Below are 18,800 nucleotides of genomic sequence, written 5' to 3'. Positions count from 1 at the left end.
TTAACTGTTTCTTATCCATTTTTTGAAAATTTATTTAGTTTCTAAGGAATACATTTATGGATCCTTCGAAAAAAGTTTATAAACATAAAATAAAGCTTTTCATCAAAATAAATCAATGAATCATAAAAATCATAAATTATATACCATTAATAAAAGTAAAGCTTTTGCGCATTAAAGGGAAAAATGAGGAAAAAAGCTATTTATAAAGTTTTCCTCTTGCATATAAAATTAAAACAAGGAAAATAATAATCACTAAATTTTCTTTAATTAAACCACTATAATACTGCGGACACATTAATGGAATAATGAATAAAATATAAACTCGGATAATTTTTTTCAATTATATTTATTAAATTAAACTTCAGAAGAATAAGCTCTTATATAAAACCAAGTTTATAAGCACAATATGAAGCTTAAATCTAAATGAATCTTTGATATGCTATGAGGCGAAAAATAATAAGTTATTTTTAAAAAAATTCTACAACACATGGATAACGAGAAAAAATAATTAACTCACCATCTTATCAGTTTTCCTTAATCCACAATAATTCCGATCACGCATCGATCCCGCAATAACGAAGTAAAATCCTTGAGAATAAATCCTTATCAGATATGATTTATTCCTAAAAATAGGACACCTAATCCCATCAGTGATTAATTTATCTTCTAACTATGAAATGGTTGCTGCCAGCAAAAACAAGCAGGCAGCATTCAACTGAATTCGAACATCCGTTGTTGTTCGAACAGAACAGATGTGTGCACGTGCCGAGATGGCCTTGATCTTCAAACGGGGAGGCCCAAGAGCAGGGATCCACTTCCGAAATCTTTACAGCATCATCTGCTACTGCTTCAAATGCTTCAGAGATTTATATTAATTGTAAGGATTAGACGCTCCCCCTTTTTCAAGTGAAAAATAAAAACTCTAAAATTTAACACCGACACTGAGGGGGAAAAATACATGGTTATAACCATAGCTACTAGAATATGGTTGAAATTACAGTGTTTCTGGCTCTATGGGTACACCAAAAAATTCGGTAATTTTCATCGAAGCCCTTTGGCAATGATATTGATAAAATTAAGAATAATATATAGTGTTATTATATGGGATCAAATTTGGTGAATGTGGCAATTTTATCTTGATTCCTAAGAGTAAAATTAGAAACCATTTGTTCGGTTAATTTTATTTTTTAACTTTGTATTTTCTTCAAAATGTACGGTTATAAAAACCATAATTTTAAAAACCAGAATTTCCGGTAAGCCGTTCCCACACGAACGGTAAATGACCAAATGAATGGTCTAAATACCGTATATTTGATTTTATTTACCAGAATTATAGCATTTTTCTACCAGAAATGTTTGTATTAACCAGAATTATAGTATTTTTCAACCAGAAATGTTTGTATTAACCAGAATTATAGTATTTTTCTACCAGAAATGTTTGTATTAACCAGAATTATAGCATTTTTCTACCAGAAATGTTTGTATTAACCAGAATTATAGTATTTTTCTACCAGAAATGTTTGTATTAACCAGAATTATAGTATTTTTCTACCAGAAATGTTTGTATTAACCAGAATTATAGTATTTTTCTACCAGAAATGTTTTATTAACCAGAATTATAGTATTTTTCTGCCTATTATACATAGCAGTAATTTTACTAAGAAAAAGTTTCGCGGTCTAAAATGACTGTATGAAGAGTGATTTTAAAGCCGTTTATGGTCTTTGGACAAATAAAAAAATTTTAGTATTGTGTACGTTGAATCACAGTAAAATGGTATAATCACTGTAAAATATGATTTGCAGAATCACTATAAAACGTAAGAATAATAAAACGTGATGGTTTTCATGTAAATAAAAAAATGTAAAATCACATCACTAAAGTAGTATCACTTTATAAATGCATAATTACTAAAAAACTGTAAAATTTAACACGTGGAATTATTACAAAAAGCAGGACTTTTGTATTCGCATAAATAAATGGGAAAAAAATGTAAAATCATGCACTTAAAATCACTGTATAAATGTATAATCACTGTAAAATTGTAAAATTTCACGAATAATATAAACACATGACTATAAAGCCTTTGTGGTTTTTGACTTGGGTATCCTCAGAATCACAGTAAACATGTATAATCAATTTAAAACTATAAAATTAAATTTGTGGGATTACTGTAAAATGCTTGTCTGTGGAGCCATTATGGTCTTCGAGCAAATAAAAAAAATGCAAAATCGGGAACTAAAAATATGCATTGACTTTGATTTAGTGTTCCTCCATCAATGCCAATGTTTGTAATATATTATCTTTTATTGGTTTGAAAGAAACAATACTTTATCTGAGGAAATTGTAACATTCTTTAAAAATCAGTTAAATAATGTTACAATAGTATAAAAAGGAATTTATTCAAAACTTTAGGAAATTACTGACGTATTTGAAATAATTTTTTTGTAAAATTTATTTTCAATTACATACTATGTTCAAGTATTTCTTAAACAACTTTCAAAAACATTTTGCTACAATATTACAATATTGTTTATTACTTTTTATTACAATAAAATGATGTAATGATTTTATGCAATAAAATTTTTTATTACGATAAAATAATTGCTTTTAATTAGAAATAAAAAATTTCTTCAATCAATACGTAAAATACGCTGCATTTAAGTGCAAATGGACAAAATTACAATATGCACAATCAGCGTGAAATAACAAAAAAAGAAAAGAAATGCAGCAATTCTGATTTAATGTAGGGGAGAGTCGGGTAGCCCCGCCCACTGTCAATTTCATATGTATAGAATATTTTTTCAAGTCAATGGGCCATCGGACATTAATTGTTATATTACAAAAAGATTGTTTTCAAAGTTTCAAGTATTTATGCAGCTGGTAACATGGTAAACAATAGTTTTGAAAATATGTTGAATACAGTAGTCATGAACTTAAGAAAAATTGGTTGAATGTTTCGATTAAACTTCCTTTTAATACTAAAAAAATAATTTTTTCTATACATACAGCATTAAAGTATGTAGTCTTAAGTTTAATTGGCACAAAGAAAGAAATTTGTATGTAAAAAATTGCTCGAGTAATTACAAATTTACAAAAAAATTGGATTTCGGGTAACCCCGCTCACATGAATGTCGGGTATCACCGCCCAATTTTATTTCGTCGATAAATGTACTGTTGCAAAGATTATTATTTTATTGCTTCAAATTTGAATGTTATATGCATTTTTAACAACAAATATATGTTTTAATATTATATGAAACATGAATTTATAAATTTAAAAATGAAAAACTAAATATTTTTAAAATGTAATTGATATATCCAAATTAAATTTAATATCAAGAAACCATAAATATTATGATAAGCTATTTGCTTACTTATTTATTTTCACTTATTTGTGAACGAATCAATCTACAGAAGCATTTGAATGCTTCTGTACAAATACAAAGTGAATTTGTAATTTTATTTTGTAAAATACAAAGTGAATTTGTAATTTTATAAGAAGTATTTTATACTAAGTTTATAAGAAGAGATCAACCAAATAAGTTTATATTGAAAAACTATTAATTATTGTTACTTAAATTAAATTATTTTCGTTAAATATTTAATCTAAACATATATTAATATTATAATATATTAATATAGATTAATAATGATAAAAAGTATGACATTTGTTGTTATTAAATGATAGAATTCACTAAAAGTATATAAATATGTAATGAATAAAATAATTTTGTGATAAAAATGATAAATGAGGTTTATCTATTGTCAATACATTGGTCATTCTCATTTACACCTGAAAAAATAGCCGAAAAACACAATTTTTGTAACTGGGCGGGGCTACCCGACGCATTTTGAAAAGAGCTGAAAAACATGCTTTTTTAAATTTCTATTTTTTTAAGTTTAACTATTCTTTTTTTGGTTTATTCTTTTTGCATTATTTAATTAGATGATAAAACAATAGAAACATACAAGAATGTTGATTATTACTCAGTATTATACAGAAATATAAGCAATACTCCTTAAGTGAGCGGGGCTACCCGACTCTCCCCTACACATTTTCATACGATTTTACGGAATGCATCAGTCAACCTATATTTAAGTATCGTAAATTTCAACTACTAGTTAAAATACAACTATCGCAAAAATTTATTTTAACACAGCAATAAATTCACAATGATTTTTTTTCAACACAACAATTAATCAAAAACAATACTTAATTCAAATTAATGAAGTATTTAGTGTGTATCTAACAAATAATATAAATACAACAAATAATTCAAATGTAACAACTAATTTCAATGAATAATTAAAATAGAACTATTAATTTAAAAAACGATGATTTGAAATTCAAAAATTAGGTCAAATGGAGCAATTAATGTAACATAAGGAAAAAAACTACTATTTAAAAAACTACAACTATGAAAAAAACTACTACTACGTAACATATACTGAGAAAGCAAAAAGTTATTCATTAGTTCAATCACATTTAAAGTAAACAACAGTTAAATGACTACAACTAGAATAGGCCAAATACTCACTACCAAATACTGGAATAGGCCAAAGATAATTAAAAATAAGAATTAAACGAACATGTATCAATCTTTCTTAATTGTAGTTGCTCGTAATCTAGAAATCCATAACATGGTCTTGGTCCTTCATCGCTGATTAACACAATTTGGGTTAATACTAGAAAAATTTAATTAAAAAGGAAAGTTTATTATAAATTTATTAAGTAAATTTATTAAGAAAATATTTATTATTATAAATTTTAGAACGAAGCAAACAGGATTGGCAGACCGGCCTGTGTAGGGGTTAGGGAACTGCCCTTGAATCAGAAAAGTTCTGGGTTCGAATCCCGGGCAAGGCATGGATGTTCTTTCCTTCTCTGTACTATCTGTCATTACTGTGGGAGCAACGTTGGCCCACCTAATATGGTGCCCCTAAGAGAGTGGTCAGCAAATCTGCCCTTCAGGTGCCTGTATGACCTAGGCCATTACCCAGGTGGTCATTGGAAAAAAACGAAAGAAGCAACTTTAATTGTTTCTAAGTTTAAACACTGCGAAAGAAGTCTTGTCAAACGACCAGAATATGGTAAAATTTAAAATTACACCAAAAAGAGGAGTAATTTTTACCGAAGTGTTTTGGCTTCGAATTTGTAAAAATAACAATAAATTATGGTTTTGTAATACATGATAAAATTTGGTGAATGTGGTGAAATTCGGTAATTTTATTATATCTTAGAACATGGCATAAAAGCATTTATTCGGTTAAATTTATTTTTCTTTTTGTATTTATTACTAAATGTGTGGTTATAAGAGCTAAAATTTTGTTGAAACAAGAATTTCAGCTAATTCGTTTCCATCTGAACTGAAATATATCCGAATGAATAATTAAAACTCCGTATATTTTGATTTTAGTACCAGAATTTATTTTTTTTAACAGAAATTTCCTTATCATCAGTACGGTAATTTAACCAGAATTTATTTTTCTGTGTAGTAATGTTTGTTAAGACACTTCATATAAAAAGCAACGCCGCGTAATTTAAAATGAACTTAATACTTATGTACTGATTCTCTTTCTGTGATTCTTATATACTTATTTTCTCTCCTATTTGTTTTCTGTGTAGTAACGTTTGTCAAAACAGTTCATATGAAACGCAATGCAATGAAATTTAAAATGAACTTATTATTTGTATACTTATTCTCTTTCGTTGATTCTTATATACTAATTCTCTCTCTTATTTTTTTACTGTATAGTAACGTTAAGACACTTCATATGAAAGGCAATGCAACGAAATTTAAAATGAACTTAATACTTATGTACTGATTCTCTTTCTGTGATTCTTATATACTTATTTTCTCTCTTATTTGTTTTCTGTGTAGTAACGTTTGTCAAAACAGTTCATATGAAACGCAATGCAATGAAATTTAAAATGAACTTATTACTTGTATACTTATTCTCTTTCGTTGATTCTCATATACTAATTCTCTCTCTTATTTTTTTACTGTATAGTAACGTTAAGACACTTCATATGAAAGGCAATGCAACGAAATTTAAAATGAACTTAATACTTATGTACTGATTCTCTTTCTGTGATTCTTATATACTTATTTTCTCTCTTATTTGTTTTCTGTGTAGTAACGTTTGTCAAAACAGTTCATATGAAACGCAATGCAATGAAATTTAAAATGAACTTATTACTTGTATACTTATTCTCTTTCGTTGATTCTTATATACTAATTCTCTCTCTTATTTTTTTACTGTATAGTAACGTTAAGACACTTCATATGAAAGGCAATGCAACGAAATTTAAAATGAACTTAATACTTATGTACTGATTCTCTTTCTGAGATTCTTATATACTTATTTTCTCTCTTATTTGTTTTCTGTGTAGTAACGTTTGTCAAAACAGTTCATATGAAACGCAATGCAATGAAATTTAAAATGAACTTATTATTTGTATACTTATTCTCTTTCGTTGATTCTTATATACTAATTCTCTCTCTTATTTTTTTACTGTATAGTAACGTTAAGACACTTCATATGAAAGGCAATGCAACGAAATTTAAAATGAACTTAATACTTATGTACTGATTCTCTTTCTGTGATTCTTATATACTTATTTTCTCTCTTATTTGTTTTCTGTGTAGTAACGTTTGTCAAAACAGTTCATATGAAATGAAATGCAATGAAATTTAAAATGAACTTATTACTTGTATACTTATTCTCTTTCGTTGATTCTTATATACTAATTCTCTCTCTTATTGTTTTACTGTATAGTAACGTTAAGACACTTCATATGAAAGGCAATGCAACGAAATTTAAAATGAACTTTTTACTTATATACTTATTCTCTCTCTTATTTTTTTCTCTGTAGTAACGTTTGATAAGACACTTCATATGAAACGCAATGCAATGAAATTTTAAATTAATTTATTATTAATAAACTTATGTATACTAATCATATTTTTTGCATAATTTTAAATGAATTTTAAATAATCAATGCATGCAACATCATGTTATTCACAGTTTTCATAGATATTATCAGTCAAAGTAAAGATAATTGTATTATTATTTTTTGACATGGTTTTAAGATTTTATTTAGCAAGTTCCCCGATACATTGAAAGAGATACACCATCAAAATGAACAGCACTTTGTTACATAAATTTTATATTAAACGGATATAGTTACATGTAATAAAGTTAGTTATATATAATTAAGTTAGTTATTGAATGACAAATATGCATATTATTAATAATACTTGCCTCTTATTTACTGTCAACATTTTCTTAAATATTAATACACAACATTAACGGAGGAAAGAAATTCTGGTAAAATTAACGTATTGTATAATTTTGTGATTTAAAAAGAAATAAAGGAAGAAAAAAACATAACTTTGGTTAATAAAAAAAAACATTCGGCATTTAAATATCGTATGGAAACGGTTTACAGAAAATTCTTGTTTCAAAATTATAGTTCTTACTCCTGTACGTATAGTAAAAAATACACAACTAAAACGCAAATTTTACTGATTAAATGATTTTTATACCATGCTCTAAGGTATCATGATAAAACTACTAAATTTTATACTTATTCTAAAGCCATATTTCTGTGTTAATTTTATCAAAATCATTACCAAATAAAAATTGGGTGTTTTTTTCCGTGTTCCCATAAAACCAAAAACATAGTGTAAATATACCGAAAAAGTTCGACATAACTAGTTCGGAGAAGTTCTATATGATAAATTTACTAGCCACCATCAAAAGAATTCCTTTTTTCTTCTTTTTTTTAAGTGAAATACATTTTTTTTCTTATTAAGGTTACAAAATTGTAGGAAAAAAGGCAAAGTGGAAGACATTTTAATTCATTTCTGGAATCAATCGAAGGAGAAGGAAGTATCATTCTTTATACATACATACATACATATTCCTCTTCTCCCCATTTTGGAGCATTCAACTCCGTAACTTGGTAAATTTGAACCCTATCTAGAAGACAAGGAAACTCCTGAATCAAATACTGGGAGAAATTTGTCTTTGATGGAATCAACCCGCATTTGCGTTACATGGAGAGGAAAACCACGAATACCTCCAACGGTTAGTCTGAGAACAAGGGTACTCTAACCCATGATCCGTCTACCACTGAGGATATTTTACATCAGCACTGTGGTCGGTGCAAGCCGGATGCGGAATTCGTATCGATCAGCCACTGCTGGGATTCGAACCAGGTTCACCTCGTTGGAAGGCGAACGCTCTATCCCCAGAGCCATCACGGCTCAATTTGTGTTGCATTATATTATAATCACTATTTTGGATTGCCACTTTCCATGTTTTTCCCATTGTTTTCAATTAATTTACAATCGTCCCGAGGTAAGTATTTTTAGGTCTTCCTCTTTTCCTATTGCCCTGAGGGTTCCGATCAATCACTTGTTTTACTTTAACCAATCCATTTCCATTTACGTTTTTTTAATTTCCAGATCAATCGGTTTCCGTTTCGCTTTTCTAACGATTTCTGCATTGCAAATTTTATAGAATCATTTGATACGCAGGATCCTCTTAAACTGTTGTTAATAAATACTTGAATATCATTCCTTCTTCGCGTTTAAACCTTTATGATTACACAAAGAGAAAAATAATGTCAAAACCTTCAGAATATAATACCTTGTTTCTGGCTCCATGGGTACACCAAAAAGCTCGGTTATTTTTACTAAAGAGCTTTGGTAATAATTTTCGCAAAATTAACACAAAAAAATAGTTTTATAATGATTGGTAAAATTTGGTAATTTTATCACGATACCTTAGGGCATGCGATAAAAACTATTTATTCGGTTAAATGTTCTCTTCTGTTTTGCATTTTTTACTGAATGTGTGGAAAAGGAAGAACTATAATTTTGAAAATCCGAATTTCCGCTAGACTTTATCATATGAACTGAAAAATTACCAAACGAATTATTTAAATTCCATATATTTAGGTTTTATCAACCGGAATTATGTTTCATTTACCGGAAATGTAACTATCATACAGTACGGTTATTTTACCAGAATATTTTTTCTCCGTGTATCAATTTATGCTTGGGAAGACATTGGTAAAATTATCTTCCTCTGTACATTGTTTCTTTTTTCAACTATTAGGAATCCTTTCATGCACTTCAAAATAACGTCCCTTCTGTTGACCTCCTATTTGTAATGACCGTCCCTTCTTGAGAACTTACTATTGAAATCAATATTTAGGATTAACGATGTCATCAAAAGCAATAGAACTTCATTTTTTCTTCTCCTCTTGCGTCTTGCAAAAACTCTCACTTAACTCTACAATCTGAAAGCAAAAGCAATCTAATCAATAAAAAACATTTCAAATCAAAATAGTAGCTCAAAATATAAAGAAAGGAGGTGAATTTGCCTCTTCACATGTAAGAAAGAGAATTGAACAAAACCTAATAGGCGGTTGAAACTGGATCCCGGCACTTTAGGCTGAATTACTTTCTCTGGCATTTTATTTATTTATTTTTTCATATTATAACCGTCGTTGAACAACCGACCCAATTTTGAGTTCACGCCTACCAATGCTCAATTCCAAAGCCTTGTAATTTTGAACCCAATCCAGAGGACAAGGGAACTCATTTTGAGAAATTTGCCTTCGTGGTGGACTTTTTTTTATGGAACTAACCCGCATTTGCCTAACATGGAGATGAAAACCACGAAAACCTCCCAAAGTTAACCTGATGGCAATGGGACTCCAACCCATGATCCCTCTACCACTGAGGATATTTTACGTTAGCACTCTGGTCGGTGCAAGCCTGATGCGGAGTTCGAATCGACCAGCCGAGCCTGGGATTCGAACCTGGTTCACCTCATTTGAAGGCGAGCAAAAATAATATGAAACTAATCCGGCCAGCAGAAGAGTTATCGTGTTTTAAATGGTGACTGGAGCACGTTAAATCTGTCGGGTCACAAAGTCGTTTAAGTTCCCATAACAAATCAATATCTCTGGGGGTTATGATCCAGGTGTTCACTTGTTTTCTGTGTTGGGTTCAAAATTGCAAGGCTAAGGAGTTGAGCATTGGTAGTCGTAAACCCAAAATTGGGTCGGCTATTCAACGACTGTTATAAAATGAAATATAAAGAATTTTTGAATGATTTTATCAGTAATTGTCTTAAAATAAAATTTGATTTTCTGACTCACAAGGAATTCACTGATCTTGAAAGGCATATATGATAGTTCAGAATCAGTTTTTGGTGTATGTATTAGCTGGAGTTTTGGTGGAAATGAAAACCGAAAAGAACTCTTAAAAATGAAAAAAAAAAATTTCATTTTAAATAAAAAATTTTTTATGGGAAATACTAACGCAAATCTTTTAAATGAGTATCCTTTTCATTATTTATTTAATACATGGTTTTTCGATTTTTTTCAATAATTGCTTTTTATCGCTTTAATATTACTGAATATATTCATAATAATATAAATATTAAATAAATAATAGGCTATTGATTAGATATAAGCATAATTGCAGCTATCAAAAATCATTTTTAGTTAAAAAGAGCCTCGTGATGCAACGTTTTTAAAGCTACAAAACTGGGTATACCAACTTTAAATAAATAATTATCTGAGCGTTAGAATGGAATAATAACTCAGATATTTAAAAAACTAATTTTTTTTTTAAATTGCAAATTTAGCGAGATTTTTCTAACTAGATAATAATTACAAAAATTAATTAATTTTTCCCAATTTTTGCAAATTTTTATGAGCCCAGAATTGCAGCGCCAGATTAACTTCACAAAACTGCGCCTTTCCCTCATAATGGCGTTTCGCACCATTATCAGAATTAGCAAAGAGGGTACAGACTAACTGTAAGTTTTAACCTCACCTAATATTAATAGAAAATACATATTAATAGAAAATATTAATAATAATAATATTAATAGAAAATATTAATAATAATAATATTAATAGAAAATATTATTAATAATAATATTAATAGAAACATATAATAATAATATTAATGGAAACATATTAAGGGAAAATAGGAAAATAAATACCATAGATAGTCAGAGACAATGAAATGCAATTAAATAAATTTTAAATTTTCTAAAAAAAAGTTTACATTTTTACCCTATCATAACCATAAAATAAATAAAATAAAAAATCTTTTTTTCTCTTTCTCTTATTATCTATCTACTCTTTCGTGTAAAAGTGAAATGCTAGTAGACGGTATAAAACATGTTTGAAACTAGAGAAAAATATCTCCCTTTAAAAATGCATGCACTTGATATTAATTATTATTACAATACTGACATTTAAGGTGATCCGAAGAAGGGGGCGTAGCTCAGATGGTAGAGCGCTCGCTTAGCATGCGAGAGGTACCGGGATCGAAACCCGGCGCCTCCACCTTTTTATTATCTATCTACTCTTTCGTGTAAAAGTGAAATCCCTATAAACGGTATTGAACATTTTGTTACTGGAGATATAACTTGAAAAATACATGCACTTGATATTAATTATTATCACAATACTGACATTTATGGTGATCCGAAGAAGGGGGCGTAGCTCAGATGGTAGAGCGCTCGCTTAGCATGCGAAAGGTACCGGGATCGATACCCGGCGCCTCCACCTTTTTATTATCTATCTACTCTTTCTTGTAAAAGTGAAATCCCTATAAACGGTATAGAAAATTTTTGTTACTGGAGATATAACTTGAAAAATACATGCACTTGATATTAATTATTATCACAATACTGACATTTATGGTGATCCGAAGAAGGGGGCGTAGCTCAGATGGTAGAGCGCTCGCTTAGCATGCGAAAGGTACCGGGATCGATACCCGGCGCCTCCACCTTTTTATTATCTATCTACTCTTTCTTGTAAAAGTGAAATCCCTATAAACGGTATAGAAAATTTTTGTTACTGGAGATATAACTTGAAAAATACATGCACTTGATATTAATTATTATCACAATACTGACATTTATGGTTATCCGAAGAAGGGGGCGTAGCTCAGATGGTAGAGCGCTCGCTTAGCATGCGAGAGGTACCGGGATCGATACCCGGCTCCTCCACCTTTTTATTATCTATCTACTCTTTCGTGTAAAAGTGAAATCCTTATAAACGGTATTGAACATTTTTGTTACTGGAGATATATATATAAATTGAAAAATACATGCACTTGATATTAATTATAATCACAATACTGACATTTATGGTTATCCGAAGAAGGGGGCGTAGCTCAGATGGTAGAGCGCTCGCTTAGCATGCGAGAGGTACCGGGTTCGATACCCGGCGCCTCCACCTGTTTATTATCTATCAACTCTTTCGTGTAAAAGTGAAATCCCTATAAACGGTATTGAACATTTTTGTTACTGGAGATATAACTTGAAAAATACATGCACTTGATATTAATTATTATCACAATACTGACATTTATGGTGATCCGAAGAAGGGGGCGTAGCTCAGATGGTAGAGCGCTCGCTTTGCATGCAGGAGGTACCGGGATCGATACCCGGCGCCTCCACCTTTTTATTATCTATCTACTCTTTCGTGTAAAAGTGAAATCCTTATAAACGGTATTGAACATTTTTGTTACTGGAGATATATATATAAATTGAAAAATACATGCACTTGATATTAATTATTATCACAATACTGACATTTATGGTGATCCGAAGAAGGGGGCGTAGCTCAGATGGTAGAGCGCTCGCTTAGCATGCGAAAGGTACCGGGATCGATACCCGGCGCCTCCACCTTTTTATTATCTATCTACTCTTTCTTGTAAAAGTGAAATCCCTATAAACGGTATAGAAAATTTTTGTTACTGGAGATATAACTTGAAAAATACATGCACTTGATATTAATTATTATCACAATACTGACATTTATGGTGATCCGAAGAAGGGGGCGTAGCTCAGATGGTAGAGCGCTCGCTTAGCATGCGAAAGGTACCGGGATCGATACCCGGCGCCTCCACCTTTTTATTATCTATCTACTCTTTCTTGTAAAAGTGAAATCCCTATAAACGGTATAGAAAATTTTTGTTACTGGAGATATAACTTGAAAAATACATGCACTTGATATTAATTATTATCACAATACTGACATTTATGGTTATCCGAAGAAGGGGGCGTAGCTCAGATGGTAGAGCGCTCGCTTAGCATGCGAGAGGTACCGGGATCGATACCCGGCTCCTCCACCTTTTTATTATCTATCTACTCTTTCGTGTAAAAGTGAAATCCTTATAAACGGTATTGAACATTTTTGTTACTGGAGATATATATATAAATTGAAAAATACATGCACTTGATATTAATTATAATCACAATACTGACATTTATGGTTATCCGAAGAAGGGGGCGTAGCTCAGATGGTAGAGCGCTCGCTTAGCATGCGAGAGGTACCGGGTTCGATACCCGGCGCCTCCACCTGTTTATTATCTATCAACTCTTTCGTGTAAAAGTGAAATCCCTATAAACGGTATTGAACATTTTTGTTACTGGAGATATAACTTGAAAAATACATGCACTTGATATTAATTATTATCACAATACTGACATTTATGGTGATCCGAAGAAGGGGGCGTAGCTCAGATGGTAGAGCGCTCGCTTTGCATGCAGGAGGTACCGGGATCGATACCCGGCGCCTCCACCTTTTTATTATCTATCTACTCTTTCGTGTAAAAGTGAAATCCTTATAAACGGTATTGAACATTTTTGTTACTGGAGATATATATATAAATTGAAAAATACATGCACTTGATATTAATTATTATCACAATACTGACATTTATGGTTATCCGAAGAAGGGGGCGTAGCTCAGATGGTAGAGCGCTCGCTTAGCATGCGAGAGGTACCGGGATCGATACCCGGCGCATCCACCTGTTTATTATCTATCAACTCTTTCGTGTAAAAGTGAAATCCCTATAAACGGTATTGAACATTTTTGTTACTGGAGATATAACTTGAAAAATACATGCACTTGATATTAATTATTATCACAATACTGACATTTATGGCGATCCGAAGAAGGGGGCGTAGCTCAGATGGTAGAGCGCTCGCTTAGCATGCGAGAGGTACCGGGATCGATACCCGGCACCTCCACCTTTTTATTATCTATCTACTCTTTCGTATAAAAGTGAAATCCCTATAAACGGTATTGAACATTTTTGTTACTGGAGATATAACTTGAAAAATACATGCACTTGATATTAATTATTATCACAATACTCACATTTATGGTGTTCCGAAGAAGGGGGCGTAGCTCAGATGGTAGAGCGATCGCTTAGCATGCGAGAGGTACCGGGATCGATACCCGGCGCCTCCACCTTTTTATTATCGATCTACTCTTTCGTGTAAATGTGAAATCCCTATAAACGGTATTGAACATTTTTGTTACAGGAGATATAACTTGAAAAATACATGCACTTGATATTAATTATTATCACAATACTGACATTTATGGTGATCCGAAGAAGGGGGCGTAGCTCAGACGGTAGAGCGCTCGCTTAGCCTGCGAGAGGTTACCGGGATCGATACCCGGCGCCTCCACCTTTTTATTATCTATCTACTCTTTCGTGTAAAAGTGAAATCCCTATAAACGGTATTGAACATTTTTGTTACTGGAGATATATATATATAACTTGAAAAATACATGCACTTGATATTAATTATTATCACAATACTGACATTTATGGTGATGCGAAGAAGGTGGCGTAGCTCAGATGGTAGAGCGCTCGCTTAGCATGCGAGAGGTACCGGGATCGATACCCGGCGCCTCCACCTTTTTATTATCTATCTACTCTTTCGTGTAAAAGTGAAATCCCTATAAACGGTATTCAACATTTTTGTTACTGCAGATATAACTTGAAAAATACATGCACTTGATATTAATTATTATCACAATACTGACATTTATGGTGATCCGAAGAAGGGGGCGTAGCTCAGATGGTAGAGCGCTCGCTTAGCATGCGAGAGGTACCGGGATCGATACCCGGTGCCTCCTCCTTCTTATTATCTATCTAGTCTTTCGTGTAAAAGTGAAATCCCTATAAACGGTATTGAACATTTTCTTACTGGAGATATAACTTGAAAAATACATGCACTTGATATTAATTATTATCACAATACTGACATTTATGGTTATCCGAAAAAGGAGACGTAGCTCAGATGGTAGAGCGCTCGCTTAGCATGCGAGAGGTACCGGGATCGATACCCGGCGCCTCCACCTTTTTATTATCTATCTACTTTTTCGTGTAAAAGTGAAATCCCTATAAACGGTATTGAACATTTTTGTTACTGGAGATATATATATAACTTGAAAAATACATGCACTTGATATTAATTATTATCACAATACTGACATTTATGGTGATCCGTAGAAGGTGGCGTAGCTCAGATGGTAGAGCGCTCGCTTAGCATGCGAGAGGTACCGGGATCGATACCCGGCGCCTCCTCCTTTTTATTATCTATCTACTCTTTCGTGTAAAAGTGAAATCCCTATAAACGGTATTGAACATTTTTGTCACTGGAGATATAACTTGAAAAATACATGCACTTGATATTAATTATTATCACAATACTGACATTTATGGTGATCCGAAGAAGGGGGCGTAGCTCAGATGGAAGAGCGCTCGCTTAGCATGCGAGAGGTACCGGGATCGAAACCCGGCGCCTCCACCTTTTTATTATCTATCTACTCTTTCGTGTAAAAGTGAAATCCCTATAAACGGTATTGAACATTTTGTTACTGGAGATATAACTTGAAAAATACATGCACTTGATATAAATTATTATCACAATACTGACATTTATGGTGATCCGAAGAAGGGGGCGTAGCTCAGATGGTAGAGCGCTCGCTTAGCATGCGAAAGGTACCGGGATCGATACCCGGCGCCTCCACCTTTTTATTATCTATCTACTCTTTCTTGTAAAAGTGAAATCCCTATAAACGGTATAGAAAATTTTTGTTACTGGAGATATAACTTGAAAAATACATGCACTTGATATTAATTATTATCACAATACTGACATTTATGGTGATCCGAAGAAGGGGGCGTAGCTCAGATGGTAGAGCGCTCGCTTTGCATGCAGGAGGTACCGGGATCGATACCCGGCGCCTCCACCTTTTTATTATCTATCTACTCTTTCGTGTAAAAGTGAAATCCTTATAAACGGTATTGAACATTTTAGTTACCGGAGATATATATATAAATTGAAAAATACATGCACTTGATATTAATTATTATCACAATACTGACATTTATGGTTATCCGAAGAAGGGGGCGTAGCTCAGATGGTAGAGCGCTCGCTTAGCATGCGAGAGGTACCGGGATCGATACCCGGCGCCTCCACCTGTTTATTATCTATCAACTCTTTCGTGTAAAAGTGAAATCCCTATAAACGGTATTGAACATTTTTGTTACTGGAGATATAACTTGAAAAATACATGCACTTGATATTAATTATTATCACAATACTGACATTTATGGTGATCCGAAGAAGGGGGCGTAGCTCAGATGGTAGAGCGCTCGCTTTGCATGCAGGAGGTACCGGGATCGATACCCGGCGCCTCCACCTTTTTATTATCTATCTACTCTTTCGTGTAAAAGTGAAATCCTTATAAACGGTATTGAACATTTTTGTTACTGGAGATATATATATAAATTGAAAAATACATGCACTTGATATTAATTATTATCACAATACTGACATTTATGGTTATCCGAAGAAGGGGGCGTAGCTCAGATGGTAGAGCGCTCGCTTAGCATGCGAGAGGTACCGGGATCGATACCCGGCGCCTCCACCTGTTTATTATCTATCAACTCTTTCGTGTAAAAGTGAAATCCCTATAAACGGTATTGAACATTTTTGTTACTGGAGATATAACTTGAAAAATACATGCACTTGATATTAATTATTATCACAATACTGACATTTATGGCGATCCGAAGAAGGGGGCGTAGCTCAGATGGTAGAGCGCTCGCTTAGCATGCGAGAGGTGCCGGGATCGATACCCGGCACCTCCACCTTTTTATTATCTATCTACTCTTTCGTATAAAAGTGAAATCCCTATAAACGGTATTGAACATTTTTGTTACTGGAGATATAACTTGAAAAATACATGCATTTGATATTAATTATTATCACAATACTCACATTTATGGTGTTCCGAAGAAGGGGGCGTAGCTCAGATGGTAGAGCGATCGCTTAGCATGCGAGAGGTACCGGGATCGATACCCGGCGCCTCCACCTTTTTATTATCGATCTACTCTTTCGTGTAAATGTGAAATCCCTATAAACGGTATTGAACATTTTTGTTACAGGAGATATAACTTGAAAAATACATGCACTTGATATTAATTATTATCACAATACTGACATTTATGGTGATCCGAAGAAGGGGGCGTAGCTCAGACGGTAGAGCGCTCGCTTAGCCTGCGAGAGGTTACCGGGATCGATACCCGGCGCCTCCACCTTTTTATTATCTATCTACTCTTTCGTGTAAAAGTGAAATCCCTATAAACGGTATTGAACATTTTTGTTACTGGAGATATATATATAACTTGAAAAATACATGCAATTGATATTAATTATTATCACAATACTGACATTTATGGTGATGCGAAGAAGGTGGCGTAGCTCAGATGGTAGAGCGCTCGCTTAGCATGCGAGAGGTACCGGGATCGATACCCGGCGCCTCCACCTTTTTATTATCTATCTACTCTTTCGTGTAAAAGTGAAATCCCTATAAACGGTATTCAACATTTTTGTTACTGGAGATATAACTTGAAAAATACATGCACTTGATATTAATTATTATCACAATACTGACATTTATGGTGATCCGAAGAAGGGGGCGTAGCTCAGATGGTAGAGCGCTCGCTTAGCATGCGAGAGGTACCGGGATCGATACCCGGCGCCTCCACCTTTTTATTATCTATCTACTCTTTCGTGTAAAAGTGAAATCCCTATAAACGGTATTGAACATTTTTGTTACTGGAGATATATATATAACTTGAAAAATACATGCACTTGATATTAATTATTATCACAATACTGACATTTATGGTGATCCGAAGAAGGGGGCGTAGCTCAGATGGTAGAGCGCTCGCTTAGCATGCGAGAGGTACCGGGATCGATACCCGGCGCCTCCACCTTTTTATTATCTATCTACTCTTTCGTGTAAAAGTGAAATCCCTATAACCGGTATTGAACATTTTTGTTACTGGAGATATAACTTGAAAAATACATGCACTTGATATTAATTATTATCACAATACCGACATTTATGGTGATCCGAAGAAGGGGGCGTAGCTCAGATGGTAGAGTGCTCGCTTAGCCTGCTAGAGGTACCGGGATCGATACCCGGCGCCTCCACCTTTTTATTATCTATCTACTCTTTCGTGTAAAAGTGAAATCCCTATTACCGGTATTGAACATTTTTGTTACTGGAGATATAACTTGAAAAATACATGCACTTGATATTAATTATTATCACAATACTGACATTTAGGGTGATCCGAAGAAGGGGGCGTAGCTCAGATGGTAGAGTGCTCGCTTAGCCTGCTAGAGGTACCGGGATCGATACCCGGCGCCTCCACCTTTTTATTATCTATCTACTCTTTCGTGTAAAAGTGAAATCCCTATTACCGGTATTGAACATTTTTGTTACTGGAGATATAACTTGAAAAATACATGCACTTGATATTAATTATTATCACAATACTGACATTTATGGTGATCCGAAGAAGGGGGCGTAGCTCAGATGGTAGAGTGCTCGCTTAGCCTGCTAGAGGTACCGGGATCGATACCCGGCGCC

At 32.9% G+C, this 18,800-nt stretch overlaps 7 non-coding genes across 7 annotated transcripts; all 7 read left to right on the top strand.

The window, feature by feature from the left end:
* The first annotated feature begins 11,311 nt into the window (after positions 1 to 11,311).
* TRNAA-AGC (transfer RNA alanine (anticodon AGC)) lies at positions 11,312 to 11,384 on the top strand. The gene has a single exon. It is a non-coding gene; the product is annotated as a tRNA-Ala (tRNA).
* An 824-nt stretch (positions 11,385 to 12,208) lies between these two features.
* TRNAA-AGC (transfer RNA alanine (anticodon AGC)) lies at positions 12,209 to 12,281 on the top strand. Its single transcript has one exon. It is a non-coding gene; the product is annotated as a tRNA-Ala (tRNA).
* A 1,054-nt stretch (positions 12,282 to 13,335) lies between these two features.
* Positions 13,336 to 13,408, top strand: TRNAA-AGC (transfer RNA alanine (anticodon AGC)). The gene has a single exon. It is a non-coding gene; the product is annotated as a tRNA-Ala (tRNA).
* A 2,851-nt stretch (positions 13,409 to 16,259) lies between these two features.
* On the top strand, positions 16,260 to 16,332 carry TRNAA-AGC (transfer RNA alanine (anticodon AGC)). The gene has a single exon. It is a non-coding gene; the product is annotated as a tRNA-Ala (tRNA).
* Positions 16,333 to 16,711: 379 nt separating this feature from the next.
* Positions 16,712 to 16,784, top strand: TRNAA-AGC (transfer RNA alanine (anticodon AGC)). The gene has a single exon. It is a non-coding gene; the product is annotated as a tRNA-Ala (tRNA).
* Positions 16,785 to 17,833: 1,049 nt separating this feature from the next.
* Positions 17,834 to 17,906, top strand: TRNAA-AGC (transfer RNA alanine (anticodon AGC)). The gene has a single exon. It is a non-coding gene; the product is annotated as a tRNA-Ala (tRNA).
* Positions 17,907 to 18,062: 156 nt separating this feature from the next.
* Positions 18,063 to 18,135, top strand: TRNAA-AGC (transfer RNA alanine (anticodon AGC)). Its single transcript has one exon. It is a non-coding gene; the product is annotated as a tRNA-Ala (tRNA).
* Positions 18,136 to 18,800: the final 665 nt, after the last annotated feature.

This window comes from Parasteatoda tepidariorum, chromosome 4, assembly GCF_982258835.1.
Source record: "Parasteatoda tepidariorum strain Cologne lab strain chromosome 4, Ptep-v5.0, whole genome shotgun sequence".
Lineage (NCBI taxonomy): Eukaryota > Metazoa > Arthropoda > Arachnida > Araneae > Theridiidae > Parasteatoda > Parasteatoda tepidariorum.
Note: the sequence above shows the minus strand (reverse complement) of the source record. Positions and strands in the feature narration are given on the sequence as shown.